The sequence below is a fragment of the Lygodium microphyllum genome, chromosome 7, assembly GCF_053477565.2.
Source record: "Lygodium microphyllum isolate KBCC chromosome 7, Lygodium_microphyllum_v1.1.10, whole genome shotgun sequence".
Classification (NCBI taxonomy): domain Eukaryota; kingdom Viridiplantae; phylum Streptophyta; class Polypodiopsida; order Schizaeales; family Lygodiaceae; genus Lygodium; species Lygodium microphyllum.
Window position 1 is genome coordinate 30,208,494 of NC_141141.1, and position 20,453 is coordinate 30,228,946.

Below are 20,453 nucleotides of genomic sequence, written 5' to 3' on the forward strand. Positions count from 1 at the left end.
GCGACCTTTATTTTTCATATCCTCAACAAAGCATCCATGAGGATTAAATCTGACCTGCAAGCCCTGCTCAACCATTTGACCAACAGAAACCAGATTCTTGGTGATATTTGGGACATGAAATACATCGGACAGGTATTTCTTTTTCCCATCCTGCATAGACAAGGGAATTTTTCCAATCTGCACAATAGGATGTGCAGTATCATCACCAGTCTCCACAAATCTTGGTTTTTCCATTTTCCTTGCATCCTCCATCCATTCTACATGACCTGTCATGTGGTTTGATGCACCTGAGTCAACATACCATACATCATTGCTTTCTTCTGCACTTGTCACAGAATTGTTCATGTGCTGCACCATGAACAAATGCTCATTTCTGTCTTCACCCTGTCTGCTAGAAGATGCATAATTCCCTTGTTGCAGTTTTCCATTCATGATGTCATTCTGCTTTTTATAGTAGTCTTTAGCCATATGACCCATTTTGCCACAATAGTAGCATTCAACATTACTGTTTGCATTTTGGCCTCTTTGCCATCCACCACGACCTCTTTGGCTCCCCCTGCCTCTAGAGTTACCACGTCCTCCTCCATAGGACTGGTTTTCTTGAGTTTGCTGCATATTCTGATTTCTACCACGGCCTCCAAATCGGCCTCCTCTACCTCTGCCTCTACCTCTTCCAGGATTTGAGTAGAAGACAGCTTCTTTTGAAGTTCCTCCTGAAGAAGATGCACCACCATTTCTCTGTTCCTCAGAAATTAGAAGAGCAATCAACTCCTCAAAATCAGGAAATCTTTCACGAACTGAAATGGATGTCCGAAACTGTGCATAATCCTTTCCTAGACCATTCAAGGTCACAGAAACTAAATCATCATCTTCCACTGGTGACCCAATGGAAGCAAGTGCATCTGCAATCTTCTTCACCTTCATGTGGTAGTCGTTGATGCTCATATTTTCTCTTTGCACATTGTGCAACTCTTGCTTGAGCTGCATTTTCCTGGCTTGCGTATTTGTGCTATACATTTTTGACAAAGTATCCCATGCCTCCTTTGGCGTACTTGCATCCTGAATATGCACAATCATAGAGTCTGAAATGCTGATAGACAGCCAATACATAACTTTCCTGGCTCTCTCATGCCATGCTTTAAATGCCTGCATTTGCTGTTGATTGGGAACATCAGGAAGAACTGGTTCTTCTTCATTTCCTGCAACAAATTCCCAATATCCTTTTCCCATAAGGAAATTCGTCATTCTAAACTTCCATGCTTGGAAGTTGTTCTTGTCAAGCTTTTCAGTGACAATCTGTGAAAGAGAATCAGATGCCATTACAGAAGACTGCAAAAAATTCTGTCACTGCAAAAACCACAGCTTCACCCTCACAAGGGAAAATCTGCAAAACTGGCGAAAGTGGTATTTGACCACACAGTCACTTCCTAGTGACGATTTTGCATCAACAGGCAACAGGGATGATTCTGTAACTCCCAATGTCTCTGCGCACAAGCATACAATGCAATTTTTACAGTAACTATTCATCGACCTGTAGAACAGTGGCTGCACAGCATAAAACTGGGCCTTTTCCTGAGTGCGTGCAGAAAACTTCCGCCTTCAAAACAGGCCCCGAAATGGCCTCAAATCAAAAAAACAAGCTCGCCAAGGGCTAAAGCCCTGTCCCACAGCATATACTGCCCTTTTGCTTCACCGCGAAGGGTATCTCAACCTGAGACAATGCACTCCTGCACTTTCCGGCTGTGCTACCTGTAGAGATCTGCTCCCGAAACCGAAAATGAAAGCAACACTGCTCCTCTTACCAGAACACCGCGAGCTTGGCTTGCTTTCTTGAGCTCCTTACCACGAACAAGGCTCTGATACCATGTCAAGATTGTGGGAGAGAAGGAAGGAGTCTCGCTTGAAGCTTTCTTGCTTGCACAATGGGGGAACACACACTAGGGTGGAGGCTGAAAACAGTTTTTCTCTTCTTAGTTGTGTAAGCCAAAAGAACTCTCTTACAAAGAAATAGAAGAACCCTATATGGGTCTCAAAACCAAACTCAACTAACTAAGGTGGCATACTAACTGAGCCACGAACTAGAGTAGATAAGGATAGCTATCATGTAGCTATTATTCATCGGTGGTGTACCAACCGCGTTTGCAACTGACAAGTCGGTGACATAAGTACTCAACGGTCACCCTGGCGTATCACGAGTGGAGCTCGATATCTCAACACTCTGATGGTGGCAAGGTGGAGTAGGTGGCACATGGAGTGCAAGATGAGGAGCTCGTCATGATCACAAGCATGGAAGGCAGTCAACAAGAAGCGTGCCGCCCCCCATCACTATTGTGGAAGATATCGCACAACACAACACCACAAGCTTTCAATAAGCCCCGGCCTGCAAGTGGAGTAGAAGACGTCTGAGCGGTATGATGGGGAGGGGATCAAATGCTACACCTACAAGGTCAACACAATGGTTTCTTAAAAAATGTATTAAGCTCTTGAGCCTTCAAGTGAAAGCGAGAAATGATTTGAAAAGCCTAATCCAACTTGTATGTGAATCCAAGAGTTCTATATAAAGAGGAGAGAAAGAAGACTAAGAGGCCCTTGCCTTCCCCCTTTGTATGCAATTTGTTGAGAAGTGTGAGGAGGGTCCCATATGTGAGTATGGTTTTTCGTGAAGATGTTTGTCGAATCTTGCTAAAGTTTTTGGATGCTACTGAGTTGACGCTTGATGTTTCAAATATTAAAAGAGGTATGAAGAAACTCTTTGTTCTGAACTCAAGATTTTCATGTTTGAAAGTTGTTGATGCTCTACTTTGAGCTTGATTTTAGACTCGTTTGAGGCTACAGAGGCATTGTTAGTCATTTGGTTGAGCTCATGGCTTGTGTAGTGTTTGCAAAATTTTAATTTTTTGTTCATCAACAAAGTCAATTATCCTAACCGGCACTCCTTAACATCCCGTTGTCAAGTTATGAGTGAGGCTTGCTCTCGATCACCACTTGCGTAATAACGTTATAAAAAGCACCTACTTAATCTAAATCGAAAAAGCTAGTGACCGAGACCAGCATAATAGTTTCTTATGCTAGGAGCTACCCGTTTAGTTAGATTGTGAATCTGAGGCCATTTGCCCCTCTGTTTGGCCCGAAACCACTTTGCTAATAATGTGAATGCAAAGGAGATGGACCAAATGAATTGCCAATTAGTGTTTAATAAATCTTTAGAAGCTTCAAAATGCAAAAATATTCACAAATGGGGGAGGAGCATTTTTTTCAACGCCCCCATTTGTGGATTAAAAAATGGATTTTACACCCCTTTGAATCATGCCTTCTCCTCTTAGCAATGAGACCTCTAATTTGGATGCTCTATTTCAATATAGACAACAAGAGAAATGATACACTAAATAAAAAGTTCAAAATCTAGTCTTTCTGTCTCATATTTCTCTCTCCTCGTTATTCCTTATTTCTATGGTTGCATTTGAAAGAGAGAGAGAGAGCGCTTATGTGATGGTTTTGGCATACGTGATGGTTATGCAGTATGGCGGTATCTAGATTGAGGGATTTTGAAGCATCAATGACTATGTGATGGTATTAGTAGCTCCATTTTTTTGAAATACAATGTGTCACGTATGCAAGATTTAGCGTAAGTGCCAATTTATTACACCTTATGTCGTATCTTTTGTGTCTATCATGAAAAATGGTTTAAAATACTTGAGTTATGTTTGTCATTGTTTGAAATCATTAAAAACTCAACCACTTTTAGTCATTTACATAAAAACGATTAAAGTTACAAAATTTAAGATGGAGGATTTAATGCGAAAATGGAGATTTTGTTGGGTTTTGATGATTCAATGTTGTTCACATGGAATAATAATTGATATATTGATGGACCACAGTCTATCTAGTCATATAAATCACAAAATCAACAAAAATCAATCGGTTATGTTCAAATAAATGAAAAAAAGTCATTACAAATAGTGTTTTTAAAGGAGAAAGATAAGAAAATTTTAGTTTTAATGTGCTAAAAATTATCAAAAATCAAGAGTGTATATGTGGATATATAATGAGGGTAGAATGATGATTTTTCTCAATCTACCTCCATTTATGCGTAAAAAGCACACATTTATTGCTTATTCATACAAAAATCATGACAAAATCCTTTTACAACTATGCACGAAAGCAAAACCTAAGTGGTAGAGGTAAAAAGGCTTGAAAAGAGATAAGATTTAAATGAGTTCTTATTTTATTGCATATTGTGGCATATGGTGTCACTAAATTGATTGCTTATTACACATTCTCTATTTAATAAATTTATATCAATAAATTAATGACTCGCTTTTCTTTAAGTGTTGATGATGATCTAGCATAGTCATGAGACCATTTAGAGACCAGTGTTCCTAGTGCATCACTTAATGGGGTGATCAGAGCACTGTGATGGGGATATCTGATACAAGTAGTACAAGTTATGAAGGGGGAAGAAAGTGTCTGCCAAGTGTAAGAGTGTACACAAGAATCAAGGAGTTACACATAAATGAAGATGGATTGAGTTCTAACACGAGAAAGTGCATTAGCATTGTGTATATGTATTTATGTGTGCATCCGGGGATGCCTGGGAACGTTTACTTGTGTGTATAATGAGCATTGCATTCATTTGGGGCCATCCTCTCCCTTACAAGTCAAGGTTTAAGGTCTTTTCTTTCATTAAGAAAGATGAGAGAAGTAATTCTCTCACTAAGAAATACGAGAGACATGATCCTCTAGAAGTGAGGAGAGAAGTGATTTTCTCTTTCTAAGGTCTAAAATGACACAAGCTTTTGTGTTCTGCTAAAATCAAGCTCCAAGAGAAGAGCCCGACACATATTGTGTAGGAAAGAATGAGACTTAAGAATGATCAAAAGGTGCCAACTTCCAAGTTGTGCGTGTTAACCGGCGGTTGTACACCGTGCAAGGAACCATGATCTTGTTTCCAAGATCTATAAGTAAGAACTGGTTTATGTGTAACGGAGGAGCTTGCTCATTGTCAATAATATAACTCCACAAGGGGGGGGATTGGCCCATCTTCCAATCCCTAGTGTGTTAATCTCTCTCTCTCTCTCTCTCTCTCTCTCTCTCTCTCTCTCTCTCTCTCTCTCTCTCTCTCTCTCTCTCTCTCTCTCTCTCTCTCTCTCTCTCTCTCTCTCTCTCTCTCTCTCTCTCTCTCTCTCTCTCTCTCTACATCTTTCTTTTCTCTCATATGTTCTCTCTCTGTGCCAACATAATATTTACCATATATGTTTTAAGTATATAAGAAAGCTGAGCATGTATCTCGGATCTTATAACACTGGTATCATAGCAGGTCTCTTTGCTTTTCTCAAAGTAAAGGCGATCCTTGCAAGAAGAAGGTAAAGATGCCAAATGATGAAGCACCTACAAGTGAGCAATTACAAGCTCAATTGACAGAGTATCGTAGCTTGTTGGAGATTCCCAAACTATGTCAATTGATTGACAACTTAAGAGGAAGGGGAGAAGCTACTTATGAAGGACCGAATCCTCCAAAAGATGGTGATCCTGGAGGAAACACCATTGCACCAATTTATGGTGAAGGTGCAAAGAATCCAATTTTTGGGAAGCTTCCTAGAAGGAAGAAGGACTCTCTGGTCAAGAAAACTAAAAAAACCTCACCTCGAGTGAGGCGGATAAAGGAGGGGGTCATCTCCCAGAGCAACCAGTACTCAAGTTCCTCCTCCTCCTCATCGACTTCTAGTTTCTACTCTCTTGGTTCTAAGTCTCATGCAATCCGCAAACAGACAAAGAGGGACCATAAGAGGAGCAATCTTAAGAAGACTAAGGCTTTCAAGTTTGGGGATCATGACATAAAGTTTGACTCTTGCTACGGTAAGAGAGATCCTGCTAAGGTGTTAGCCTTTGTCAGGTAATTTGAAGTTGCTTTTTCTAATGGTAATTTCTCAGAAAAGTCCAAACCCAAGCATGTAGGCATGCACTTGAAAGGCATTGCTACCAATTGGTCGTTTACTCTCATTTTGGAGAGAAGGAAACCTACGACTTTGGAAAAGTTCAAGAAGAATTTTTATGCTCAGTTCTTACCTCCTGATTTTGAGAATGATGTCAAGAAGGAGTGGGATTGGCTAGGCCAAAAAGAGCATGAGAAGGTCACTAGTTATGTAGACAAGTTTTGGTCTGCTCTTCTCAAGGTTACTCCTTTCATGGAGATCAGTGATGAAAAGAAGAAAAGGAAGTTTGAAGCTGGTCTACTCCCTCATTTACACAAAACCATGAAGGTGTATCCACACGAAACAATATCTTGCATGATGGAGTCTACCATCATATCTAAAAGTTTCCATACACCTAGTACATCTCAAAAGTTGGAGATGAGTTCTTATAGAGCTAGACAAGAGTAGCTCTATGATCAACCAAGAGACAGGACTAATTGAAGAAGACCTACCTTTACCCATGACCAATATTCAAAGCCAGAGGGTAACAAGAAGAAGCACAAGTATCTCTCATCCTCTGAGATACAAAAGTACAAAGAGGAAGGAATGTGCTTTCTTTGTGGTGAGTTAGGGCATATGAAGCCTAATTGTCCTCACAAAAGGAAGGAAGTAAATGCGGTTAAAGATCCTCCTCTGCCATCCTCAAATTCTATTCCGGATGTGCAAGCTAACACTCATTCAAATGAGAAGAAAAGACAACTCTTAAATGGTTGGGGGACACTCAACAATCAATGAGTTTAGATACTCTTTGATCCAAGGTCCACAGATAATTTGTCTCAGCAAATACTGTTGAAAGGCTACAAATTCCACCGGATTGATTGGGAATACCAATTGGATCATGTTTGGCATTTGAAGGACTTACAACCAATTCTACTCCTTTCCAGGGGAAGTTGAATCTTATAATTAGGGATTACCGTGACCAAGAATATTTTCTAATTGCACCCATTGGTATGTGAAATGTTATGTTAGGTATGCCTTGGCATTACAAGACTAAACCTCTTCCCGATTTTATTAAGAAGACCCTTGCATTTCAATTCAAGGGTCGGAACATAGTATGCATTGCTGATGCTGGAGATTCACATGTGCCAATGGTTAGTCATGTTAGCATTTCTAAAGAAATGAAGAAAGATATTTATGTGTACATGATTTTTGTGAGAGAGTCAAAAGAAGCTAATGATTCAAGGGCACTTGATGCCTCTAATGAACACACAATACCAATTAATGCTTCTAAGTCTTGGACTTTAAAAGAACCCCTCTCTCTAATTAATCAAGCCAAATATGATTTTGTTAAACAATATGAAGATTTTTTTAGTGATTCGCTCCCAGGAGAGTTACCTCCTAAGCACTCAGAAGATCACACAATTGATCTTATCCCAGGCAGTTCGCCACCTCACCAACCGCGTTGCCGAGTAAGTGCAGGTCAGTAAGAGGAGATCCTAAAACAAGTAAATGAACTGTTGGAAAAAGGGTTAGTTCAACTTAGCTCTTCTCCATACTGCTCTCTAGTCTTACTTATTCAAAAGAAAGACGGTTCTTTCCGTATGTGCATAGACTACAATCAAGAATCGTTTTCCTATCCCAAGGATAGATGATATCTTGGATAAGTTGCAAGGGGCTAGTATATTTAGTCGCATTGATCTCAAGAGTGGCTATCACTAGATATGAATAGCACCTAAAGATGTTCATAAGGTAGCTTTTCATACAATGTTTGGACTATACGAGTTCTTAGTCATGCCATTTGGTTTAACTAATGCACCCGCCACATTCAATCAAGTGATGGAGAGAATTTTCAGATCTCACTCAAAGTTCATAGGTGTCTTCTTTGATGACATTCTAATATTTTCACGGTCTGAAGAAGAGCATACAAAACATATATCTAGTGTTTTTCAAGAGCTTCACAAGCATAGACTACATGTCATTGGTAAGAAGAGTGAATTTTTCTTTTCGGAAATTCATTACTTAGGCCATATTGTTTCTCACGATTTGGTGAGAATAGATCCTGAGAAGATTCGAGCCATTGTTGAATGGCCTACATCTACTTCTGTACATGAAGTTAGAAGTTTCTTGGGCCTATGTTCATACTACAGGAGGTTCATATGAGGTTTTGCGTATGTTGCATCTCCTCTACATGACCTTAATAAGAAGCGAATGCCCTTTCACTAGGGATCAAGGCAACTACAAGCCTTTGAAAGAATTAAGTTTCTTGTGACTTAAGAACCCATTCTCATAGTTCCAAATCTTCAAAAACCTTTTAAAGTTCACTACAATGCTTATGGGGATTGCATTGGAGTTGTGCTTAACCAAGAGCATCATGCAGTAGCATTTGAGAGTCGATGCCTCAAGGACCATGAGCTACATGCTCCAATATATATGAGAAAGAGCTTATGGCGATGGTACATGCTCTTCAAGTATGAAAACACTATTTACTTAGTGCTAATTTTGTTACTGAAATAGATCACCAAATTCTAAGATACTTCCTCACTCAGAAGAAGGTCTTAGAGAAACAGATGTGTTGGGAAAATTTCTTATCTATGTTTCATATTCAAATCATTCACACATCTGGAACTAAGAATGTAGTAGCAAATGCTCTATCACGACAACCTCGAGTGAATGCAATCAAAACTGTTTACCATAACGAGTTCATGGATTTACCCAAAATATATCCAATTGATTCCGACTTCTCAACCATATGGGATCAGCCTAACTCGTGATTACAACTTACTCGATTCGAGATGGTTATTTATATCATCATCAAGCAATTTGTATAGCATTACCATTGCGACACAAGGTAATGGATGAAGCACATGCATCTCCATATGCTAGACATAGGGGTATTCTACCCACTACTCAAGCATTGGAAAGATATTTCTTTTGGCCCACTCTTAGAGATGACATTGAAAGAAATGTTGGCGAGTGCAAGATATGCCAAAAAGTAAAGTATGACAGGCATAAACCACTTGGTCACTGAAGCCATTACCTATTCCCAATGAGCCTTGGAAAAGTATAGCCATGGAGTTTATCATGGAGCTTCCTTGCACACAAGCAAAAAACGATGCAATCTGGACTATCATTGATAGATTCAATAAGCAAGCTCACTTTATACCTATGTGAAAGACAATCAAAGTTGATCATATGGCTAAGCTATTCATTGCTCATATTTTCAAGCATCATGGCATGCCTAAGTCCATTATAAGTGATCGAGATCCCCGCATGACCAGCCTCTTTTGGCAAGCTCTCTTCAAGAACCTCGGGACTCGGTTAAAGTTTTCATCCTCTTATCATCCTCAAACGGATGGGCAGAGTGAAAGTGCTAATTCTACTATCCTAGATCTTTTGAAATCCTATGTCTCTGATAATCAAAGAGAATGGGAAAAGTATTTGCCTTTAGTAGAGTTTGCATACAATTACACGGTGCACTCTAGTACTAGGTAAGGCACCCTTTGAGATCATCTATGGCAAGCTTCATTTACCACCCATTCTTCTTACGAAGAATAAGATCTTTGTAGCAGATGAGTTTGTTAGAGACATTGATACAGCTTTCACTCAAGTAAAAGTTGCTATCGAAAGGACACAAGAGAAGCATAAACGCGAAGCTGATAAGCATCGTCGTAAGTTAGATCTCAAGTTGGGACAATAAAGTTTGAGAAGGCTTGCTTGAAGAAGTAGAAAGGTCAAAAGGGTAAAGTGGTTAAGCTTTCTAATCGCTATTATGGCCCTTTCAAGATCACATATAAGATAAACTATGTGACTTTTTGTTTGGATCTGCCAAGTCATTGGAACATTCATAATGCTTTCCATATAAGTTTGCTATGTCCCTATCTTGGAGAACCTCCAATGGAACTAATCAAGGAAGATTTACTTGACATAGAAGAAACAGAAGAGTTCCTTGTGCCTGAAAGAATTTTACACCCATCAAGACAATACTCTAAGTTCAGGTAAGGTATTACGGAAGTATGTGGTTAAGTTTAAGAATTATCTCCCATTGGACGCTCAGTTTATGACTGAGAGAGAACTAGAAGACTTTCTAGATCTTCTTAAGAACTATTATGGAGGCGAGCTCAAGTTCAACCGCCAAGTCCCACAAACCGCTTATTGCTTCAAGTGTTCCAAGCGGAGCACTAATGGCTACCTCTCACATAGCCAATGCACTATCCATCTCTATGAGTGTAGTGAGCTTACCTCCATGCTCGATCAAGTTGCCTTCTCTCCTGAGCACTCCGATAGCTCCACAATCAAAGTGCAAACTTCAAGCAAGCTCCATCCTCAAGCTCTACGCTCCAAGCTCCATTGTTGCGAGCAAGACAAGAGAAGAGAAGAGAAGAGAAGAAGAGAGGAGAAGATGGAAAGCTTCTCCACCACGGTCCCTCACCCTCACATTCTCACACTCCCTCTCTCAAGCACAAGCTCAAGCAAGCAAGCAAGCAAGAAGAAGAAGAAGAAGAAGAGGAGGAGGAGGAGGAGGAGGAGGAGGAGGAGGAGGAGGAGGAGAGCTACTCTTGGCCACACACAAGAATGAGCTTCCCATTCACTTTTCAACTTTATATACAAAGCCCTAAATCCCTTTTGGTCAGTCATTCCCTTTTTTACATGGCTGACTATGGCCTAGGCCCTTTTTTCCATTTTCCTTCTATCTTCCTACCTTTCTTCCTACCGCCCATCTACTTTTACAATTTGCATGGGTGCTCTTAAAATAAATCATGGTGCACCTTGCGCTCTTAAGTATTGACTTGTGCTTTTTCTTGTGTGCCTTTCTCCTTGATTTAGGAGTTTTTAGCACTTCTTGTGTTTCCATATTTTTCTTGTCGCGCCTTTGCCTTCTGTTTCACTTTGCCTTGGCCCTGTCTTCTGCTTTAGATTTTCTATATTTTCCACCTCGTCCATCTGAGGGTTAACATTACCCCCCTCCTAGACGAGTGCTAGTCCCATGGCACTCACCATCGTAGGTAGCAGGCTTTGGCATGCAGCAAAGACGTGGGTGGAAGGGACTGCTATGATTTACCTTGGAGTTTTGGTGGTCGAATGAAGGTGGTTGGTGGTACTTTGTTGGCATGATTGATTGGTGATAGGGTTGTTGAAGTTGGTAATAGGGCTAGTTTTTGTTGGGAGTTGCACTCATGGGTTGGCACATGTATTGATGTTCTGGGGATTCTACAGTGGGTGAAGATTCTTTGGTGGGCTTGCAGGATGATAAAGGATAAGAATTCAAAGTTGAGTGTTGATGAAGAGCTGACGGAACTTTCGTTGGAGTCTGCAACACCTACAATTGAAAACCTCTCATATGTGGTCTCTCCCTGGGGTAGTGCTAGTCTTCTTATTGTGCACAAGACATAGTTTGATTAGCTTGGGAGACAAGTCAAACTCTGAGCAAGTTGAGAGTATTGTCCTGCACTTGAGGACCCAAACTGTGTATATATTGGGGTGCAGATATTATGTGAGTGCACATGCATATTTAGATATTACGAAGTTAGAAAGCTGCTGGTCTAGTTCCTCGTAGCAATGGGTGGATGAAGGAAGGGTTCGATGGGGTGGGAAAATTTGTCGATGTTGAGGAGAAGTACACTTGAAGGCTTCTTGAGACATCATTTGTGATTTTAACAACATGATGTAGTATAATTGAGCTCATTGATGCCTTAGCTTTGGTAGCTAGTGGCTACGTGTAGTGGTTGAAGAGTACAATGTACTTTCCATGGTCTTCCATGCCTTGCTTACCACTGTCGATTGCAATGGCACTGAGATGGAGTGCAAAAAAGAATTGTGCAAATGGTTCAAGGTGACAGGTCGAACCATAGGCGAGACGAGAGCTCCCTAGGTATGTCCTGCCCTTGATGTGCCCTGAACAATTGTGGGGGATGTGTAAAAGGGTTAGGGGATTAGGGATGGAGCCAACCGACCAAGGTCACTGGATATACCCAATTTAAGGACCCCTAGGTGCTAAGCTGTAATCGTGGGTGTTTTTTCCTTTTCTTTTCTTTTTGTTTTCTCTTCTTCTTTTTTCCCTCTTCTTTTTTTTTGGATAAAATGAATACAACCAATGCAATACATTGAGGCTATCAGCCTTTCATTTGTACTGAGAAATGTTGAGATCCAAAGGCTATGAAAAATAGATATTACAAGGATGATTGTGTTACTAACCTTGATGCTAGAGGAACAATTGTTGAGATGAAGAGATACACTTGAGATTTTGCAAACCTCTTTGTAACATGTGAGATATTGGTACAATTGAGGTAGCAATTGCAGTGAGCCAAATGTAGAGTTTAGCCAAGAAAAAGAGAGTAGCCAATGACTATTCTTAGGGTCATGCTCAAATGCAATGTGGGCTTTCTGAAAGGGTGATTTTCTCTTCCAACATTGGGGCTTCCGTCATGGCTCTTTGTTCTTGGTATTTCTTTTTCTTTTTCTGTGATGGCTCTGGTTGTCACTTTAGTTGCTCTATCTCTAAGAGATTTGGTTGGCAAAGCACATCATTGAATGTCATAGTTAAGCATAGTTTGTCGGCCTCCTCGACAGAGATGAGTAGTATGCATTCATGTAGGAGCTTGTCATAGTGCTTGTTAAGATATTATTGCTCTTCCCAGGATAGCAGATATGGCAAGAATTCCTCAAGCTGCTTCCTAGGGAATATGCCCGTGTCTACAAGGATGTAGACATATGTGAATAATTTGAGTTTAGCATCCAACTCAGTCAAGCACTCTATGACACTTCTATGTTCTATGAAGGCTTGCTCGATTGCTATCTCATGCAAGGTTCTGGAAATTTCCCTAGGCTTTAGCAGTATAGCTGGGGGCTCATGCCTAAATAAGCAAGATTGGTCAATTCTAGGATTGCTTATATCCTCGGGGTTTTCATGTTTCTCCTAAGGCTTTGCTGCTATTGTGTCATGGTTCTCCTCGAATGTGACAGGTATAGTTTTGTCAACCTCTTGTGACAGTGTCTTATCCACTCTTGATTGGTCAATGTAAGTTTTGTTGTCAGTGGATTGAGGGTTGCAAGTAACCGTTGATGATAATGGTTGCTTTGGCTTATCAAAACACATGGATGTGTTTGAGGTTTCACTGCTATTAGGAGAGATGGCAATGGGTTCATTCGTGGGTGGACTCAATGCTTCATTCCTCAGCTCTTCAGCACTCTTGGTCTCAATCTTCTTGGTGTCTACAACCACTTGCAACCCTCGTTGTTTTCATTGTTTTCTCCTCTTTTTCTTGGGCAATTGAGGTGTATCCTTTAAAGATTCTGGACCCCGAACTAGGTCAATCGCGTTGATGTACTTGGTTGGGCCTCAGCCTTCTCTTTCTCTAATGTGTCCTCATGGGACGTACCTGCGGCCTGCTGAAAAACCTCGCTAGGTTGTGAGGGTACAACTGCCTCTCTTCTTGGAGAGTCTAGCTCTTCAGCTAATTCTCTTTCGTTTAGCCCCTCATCCATTTGCACTTGCAATTGCTCCTAGTCGGGTGTCTGCTCTAGTCTCTTGTCCTTACCCATTGGAACATGCCTCCATTGTTTCTTATTAGTGCCGATGTTGTGTTTAGAGCTATTTTTCTCTTGCTCAAGAGGTTTGGGTGACTCTAGTGTAAAACCTAGAGACAATTTAGGATTCCTATCATGTGAGCTTGGATGAGACCAGTTGAAGAAGTTAGGGTTGTATTGATGGGAAGCATAAAGATCTAGGATTGCAAGGTCTTGAGTGAGGCAAAAGATGTATGTGCTAACATCAAGTACCACGCTCCCTACTCCTAGCTTGCTTGCCATGTGTAGATCTTCTTTTAGAAGCAGTTTATCATATGAGGGATGTTTTTGGATAGTGGCAGAAAGCTAGACCCCATGGACCATTGCCAACACTCTTAATGAGGTTGGGGCAACGTACGTGGGATCATGTATTGATGTTCAAATGGCTTTCCTTTGCTTAGTGAGTGTCATTAGTCGGTGGCCAATTTTGGCTGCCAAACTCTAGTTGGAGTACCATTTCTGCACAAAGTTGTCTGGTCCTCTCTCTTTTTGTTTGATTGCTTCAAGCTTTTCCTTGTTTGTCTCACATTAAGTAGTATAGAGTGAGGGTATTAAGCTCAATTCTCTAGTTGTGGCCTTTAAGATGTCCTTTATGACTTCTTCAGTGATGGCTACATAGCGAGAGCAAACATTTTATTGCTCATCCCAAGTCAAGGGTTCGGCTATGAGCTTTGTGTGCTCTGGTGTTGGCCTTCCAATGTCCACATGGGCGTATGCACATGTGATAGTTGTCAGCTTGTGATCAAGCTTCATTAGGCACTTCATCTGTGGTTCATTGGTCACATGCACCATCTCCTTGGCCAAATCTTTGAGAGATTTCTCCTCAAGCCTAGGCTTTAGGTGCTTTGGAAGTGCCGGAGGTGTCAAGGATGTTGGTTGCAACACCTCTTCCACATGAGAATTGCTAAGGACACATTCCGCAAGGGGCATTGTCATGGCCAAAGCCTTTGAGTGCTATGATTCCTGATTAGAAGTAGTAGCAGCTAGTTCAATGGACGGCTGATCATCAGTTACAGCCTGTGGTACAGCACCTTGAGGCTCATTTTTTGAAGTAATGGGTGGCTGCAAACTCTGAAATTTCACATTTTTCAAATCTTCATTAAAGGCTAAAGTGGCTTTCAGCAATTTTGCCTCTCTTAACACAACATTACGGCTGTGAATAATTTTCTTGGACTGAGGTAACCATCCTCTGTTAGCCAAAATCACCATAGCCCATGAAAATGCCTTTGGTGGATTTTGGGTCAAGTTTATTCCTCAACTCATCCCTAACATGCAAAAAGCATCACAGCCAAAATGCGTAAATGGTCATATGAGGCCGATTTGCCAAAACCAAACCTCCTCAGGGATGCCATTATTTAAGGACCTTTTGGAGAGCGGTTTCAAATGTGAACCACAGTTTTGAGTGCCTCTCCCCAAAATGCATGAGGGAGATTAGCAATGGACAACATGCACCACACTCTTTCACATAAAGTCCTATTATATCTTTCAGCCACCCCATTTGAAGAAGGGTTGTAAGGGGCTGTAAGCTCCCTCTTAATACCATGCAAGTCACAAAAGGAATTGAATTCAGTCAATGTGAACTCACCCCAATTATCAATTCTCAAGCATTTCAGCTTTCTACTTGTCTGAATGGTCACAAATGCATGAAAATTTTTAAAAATAGCAAACGCTTCAGTTTTCTTTTTCAACAAGTACACCCAAATCTTCTTGGAACAATCATCCATAAAAGGAGACAAAATATGCAACACCACCCAACAATTTCACAGGCATGCTACATACATTAGAATGCACTAATTCCAAGACATTGGACTTACGAGAGACACCAGAGTAAAATGAATTTTTAATTTTCTTTCCAAAATGACACTCATTACAAAAGTCAAGTTTAGAGCCTTTTCCACCAACCCTCTTCAGAGAAGTAAGGACATCAAGTCCTTTTGGCTCATATGGCCTAATCTCTTATGCCATAACTCCAAGTGGTTGCAAATTTCAACAACTGCAATAAACTTGCCATTTAAGGCTTTGCAGTGCAAACAATACAAAGTGCCCTTCTTGGTTCCTTTTGCAATCAGCATAGACCCCTTTTTCACTTTCCTAAACCACCACCAAACAGTGTGGTGTAGCCATGCAAGTCAAGCTAACCAACAGATAGTAAACTCTTTTTAATGCCAGGCACGTATCTGACATCTTTTAACACAAGCTCTTGACCATTGTCTAAAGACAAGTGTATTGTGCCAATCCCATCAATGCTACAAGCATGGTTATTTCCAAGATACACCTTTCCATAACTGCCTGCATTGAACATAACAAAACAATCCAAGCAAGGAGTCACATGGAAAGAGGCACTAGAGTCTACAATCCAAGCCTGAGTGACACTGTCATCAACTGACAAGAGTGCATCAATCACATCTCTTGGTAATCTACATATCTTGCATGTTACATACAAGGGCATCATAATCAACCGCGCATAATACATCAGCCTCTGTATCCGAAAGCTCCTCTATGACCACACTAGAGGCCACATTGGCCTTTTCTTTGCCTTTGGTTGTCTCCGATGCATTTGTCTTTTCCTCCTTCTTTTTATCTCCTACATTCTTCTTTCTCTCTTGTTCCTTCTTGTAATACCTACAATCAGGTTTCTTGTGGCCCTTCCAACCACGGTGATAGCAAGTAATGTCACTATTTTCCTTTCCTTTGCTCTTGCTCCTGTTTTTGTGTCCTGCATTTGCATTTTTCTTTTCAACCCTGCCTCTTACATTGTAAGCTGAGTTGTTGCCTTCTCCACTAGACATACGTCTAATTTCTTCATTCAAGATAGAACCCCGCATCCCATCATATGAGAGATTGGGGTTATTGCTGAGGGAAACCACCAAGGTTTCCCACGAGTCTGGTAGTGTTGTGATCAAAAAGATCGCCCTCAACTCATCAAAGTCCAAATTTGCATCTTTGAGCTGATTTAGAATCCCTGTGAATGTGCTCAAGTGCTCAATCTGCAGGCTTTGACTCATCCAGTCGCATATTCACCAACTTGCGTATTAAATGCACATGATTAACATGTGTGGTGATCTCATAAGTAGTTTTCATCTTTTCCCATATTGCATAACCTATGTCTAAACCCTTAATGTCTGTCAGAATGTCATTAGTGACACCCATCTTTATGTAAGCCACACCCTTTTTATTCATATGGCCCAATCTACATCAGACATTAGTGCGGGTTTATCTTCCTACAAAGCATCCTCACAATCCTTTAGGAACAAAATGCCCTGCATACGATCTTTCCAAAGGTCAAAGCCATGACCATCAAACCGTTTGATCTCTATCAAACTCTTGATGTCTGAACTAAAAGAAGTTACAGCCATTTTATCACGAACACGAGTAAATGCACTAATCTGCAAAAGCACAAATTAAACCAACAAAATGCACTGTTGTTCTTTCTCAACCAGAATTAAATTTCTATTGTTTGTACATGAACTAGCCACCACACTGGAAAAAATGCAGAAATTTACCAGATTCTACGCAAATCTCCAAAATTTCAAGTCCAAAATTGCATAAATGTCAGTCAATCTGACCCAGCTAAGCAAAACTTTGCCAATACATGAAAAGCCCCAAATTTTTGGGATCCAATGTCAGGAAATTTTGCTCAAAGGGGCAAAATCCCCAAATTAATTTGTGTCACTGCTCGCAATGTCTGCAATTTCTAACTCGAAAGTCACTAACAGACCTAGATGAGATCAAAACCCTAAATTTTAGGCTCGATTTTGCATAGAATTGAGACTTGTGCCTCCGGTGTGAACTCCTGCCAAGGAGAAGGAATTCAAGAAAGGATTTGAAAGAAAAAATTGTTAGGATTTACAAAATGATGGAGGAGGGGGGGTTGTTGACCCTGCCCCGTCACGTTTGATACTTGCCCATCGGCACCGCCTACTGCCTTTCGCCCATCACATGTCGCCCGCTACCTGCAAAGGTCACTGTCTGTCGCCTACTTGCTGAAGGTCACCTGCCTATCACCCGCTTGCAGAAAGTCGCTTGCTGGTCCATGGCACAAATGCTCAGTCGCCCTCCTGTTGGTCGTGTTCAACTAGTAAGACATTGGGAAGCATGCACAGAACCTACAGCTCTGATACCAGTTGTTGGACGACCAAGAGGGGCACAGCTGAGAGAGATGGAGATTGAGTAGGAGTGAGTGTGAGAGTTAGAGTGTGACAGCTAAAGAGAGTGTGAGCAGAGTGAAAGTTTAAGTCGATTAGAGTGTACCAACAATGTGTTGGTACAAAAAGAATAAAATGTATTTATACTTAGGGCACATAAAGAGTGTGTTCACATGTACAATGTGTGTTTACTATACACGGAGGTGACTGAGCCTTTATATCCCAACAAATGGCATATATAAAAAGGCAAAAAGTGAATGAAGAAGATTATTCTTATGCGTAGCCAAAGCTAGCTCTATTCTTATTCTTCTTTCTGCTCTTGCTTGTGCTTGTGCTTGTGCTTGAGAGAGGGAGTGTGAGGGAGTGAGTGTGTGAGGGTGAGGGACTATGGTAGAGAAGCTCTCCATCTTCTCCCCTCTTCTTCTTATCTTCTTTCCTCTTCTCTTATCTCACGTGCGAAAATGGAGCTTAGAGCTTGGAGCTTTAGGATCGAGCTTGCATCTTGGATTATGGAGCTATCGGAGAGCTTGAGGGAGAAGGTAACCCAATCGAGCATGAAGGTAAGCTCACTACACTCGTAGGTGTGAGAATGTGCACAGCTATATGAGAGGTAGCCATTGCACTTGGCTTGAAACGCTTGAAATGATAAGTGGTCTGTGGGTCTTAGCGGCCAAGCGAGAAACTCCCACACATATAATACATGTGCTTGGTGGGAACATAAACTTGATGTATTAGGATATAAATATATAATGTGTTAGGATATAAAGATGGATATAAACTTTGTTTAGTCCTTTTTTAGTGTCTACTATCTATCATCTACCTCTAATCTTTATGGCAATGGACATGGAAGTTTATATGTTTATTACTTGCAAATCATACGAGCCATTTGAAAAGTGGGGGATTGATGCAATTTGCCATGTTCCATGTACCAATTCTCAAAAGGAATACATCATAATGGGAGTGGACTATATGACTAGATGGACAAAAGTTGCCACAAGTAGGGTCATTGCCAAAGAGGTGTAAAATTTTGTTTTTGAATCCATTTGTTACAAACTTGGAAGTCCACTGGAGATTATTTTAGATCGGAGACTAGGCTCTTGTGAAGACCTTGTAAAGGACCTCATGGTAAGGCTGGGTATCAAACATAGGCATTATACTTCTTATTATCCCCAATGCCAGCTAGTAGAGAGAGGTAATGAAGTAATTTGTAAAATCATTACTAAATAGGTTTATGATAGGACAAAGAATTAGAATAAGCATCTGAATACAATCTTATGGACCTACTGCACCTCATTCAAGACATCATTAGGATTCTCTCCATTTTAATTAGCAAGAGATCATCATGCCCATTGGGATAGAGCTAGCTAGCTTACAAGTGCTAGACAAGAACAATCTTTGACCTAAGGAGAATATCAAACAATGCACTCTGGACCTTGAATAATTGCAATTAGATAAGAAAAATGTAATCCAACATTATGCTACCCAAGCAAGGAAAGAGTACAGAAGCTTAATGACAAGCTCTCAATAAGGAGATTATGAAAGGATATCATGTACTTATATATGATAACAAGTTTGACAACAAGAAGGATGACAAGTTTGAAGCCAAATAGAAAGGACCTTTTGTTATACTAGAAAGGTACTCCAATTGCACTTATCAATTACATGATATCTTAGGTAAGATATATAAAATTCAAGTGAATGGCTAGAGATTGAAACCATATCATTGTAAGGTATTCCATCATGGAATATCTTCATGGAAAAAAGATCCTATGAACCTATCGACATCGACAAAAACATAAAGGTGAAGCTAGAGGCATGAATATCTCTAGCTTGAAGGGAGGGCTAAATATGATGGGTGCATTTCACAACCTATCATTCTTTCTATGTGAACCTTGCCTTAGAATCATGTAAGATGTACATAGCTTTGGGATGTATAGTTTAAGCCTTATATGGGAATACATATTTGTGAAGGCTTACACAATTCTACCAAATAATAGTGATCTATTTTTCCCTTTACGAAATTTCTTTCTAGAAGAAATCCGCTTTGAAATATCTATCGACAATAATTTAAGCATTGGGCTTGGATAGATTTGGAGGTAGGCCATACGACATTCAAAAAAACCTTGGAGGTAGGCAAATTTACTGGTTACGTTTCTATGGCGTCGTCAACCAGTAAATTTGCGACGCACATAGTATTTATTAAATGCGCCATAGTGACGCAACCAGTAAATTTGCGACACACACAGCGAGGCCAATAGCGACGCGAGCAGTAAATTTGCAACGCAAATAGCAACGGTAACAGGGAAAAAAAAAATTGTGCCATATAGCAATGTATGCTCTATGAGAGCCATACAAAATAGTTTCTGCACTACTGCATACAAAGCGCTTGCAAACAAAAAGAATGTATACTGAAATCATAAAACTAATACATGAAATAAATACATGATCGCATAAAATGCGATTGGTACAATCATGAAAGGATATCACTAATACATAGAAAATGTCTACATAGATCAGGCGACTAAAAACTAAAGGTGTGTGAGTTCCAAGGATCCAAGGGCGAGCTATAAATCCTCATCCCTCGAAAGCTCATCCCGCCACAAAGGAGCATCGAACGGATTCTGCAGAAAAAGAAACAACATATCAATCCACCATATAATAATGCATTCAAATATCTCATGGTAACTCCGGACAAGAAAGATGAGTGACTTACAGGGCCGCCGCGTCTATACAATCGGTCCATCAATGCATTGAGACCGTGCCTCTCTACATATCGAGTCTCAAGGCCTTGTGGATCGCGATTTGTAATGGAGTGATGCAAAGAAAACAAAAT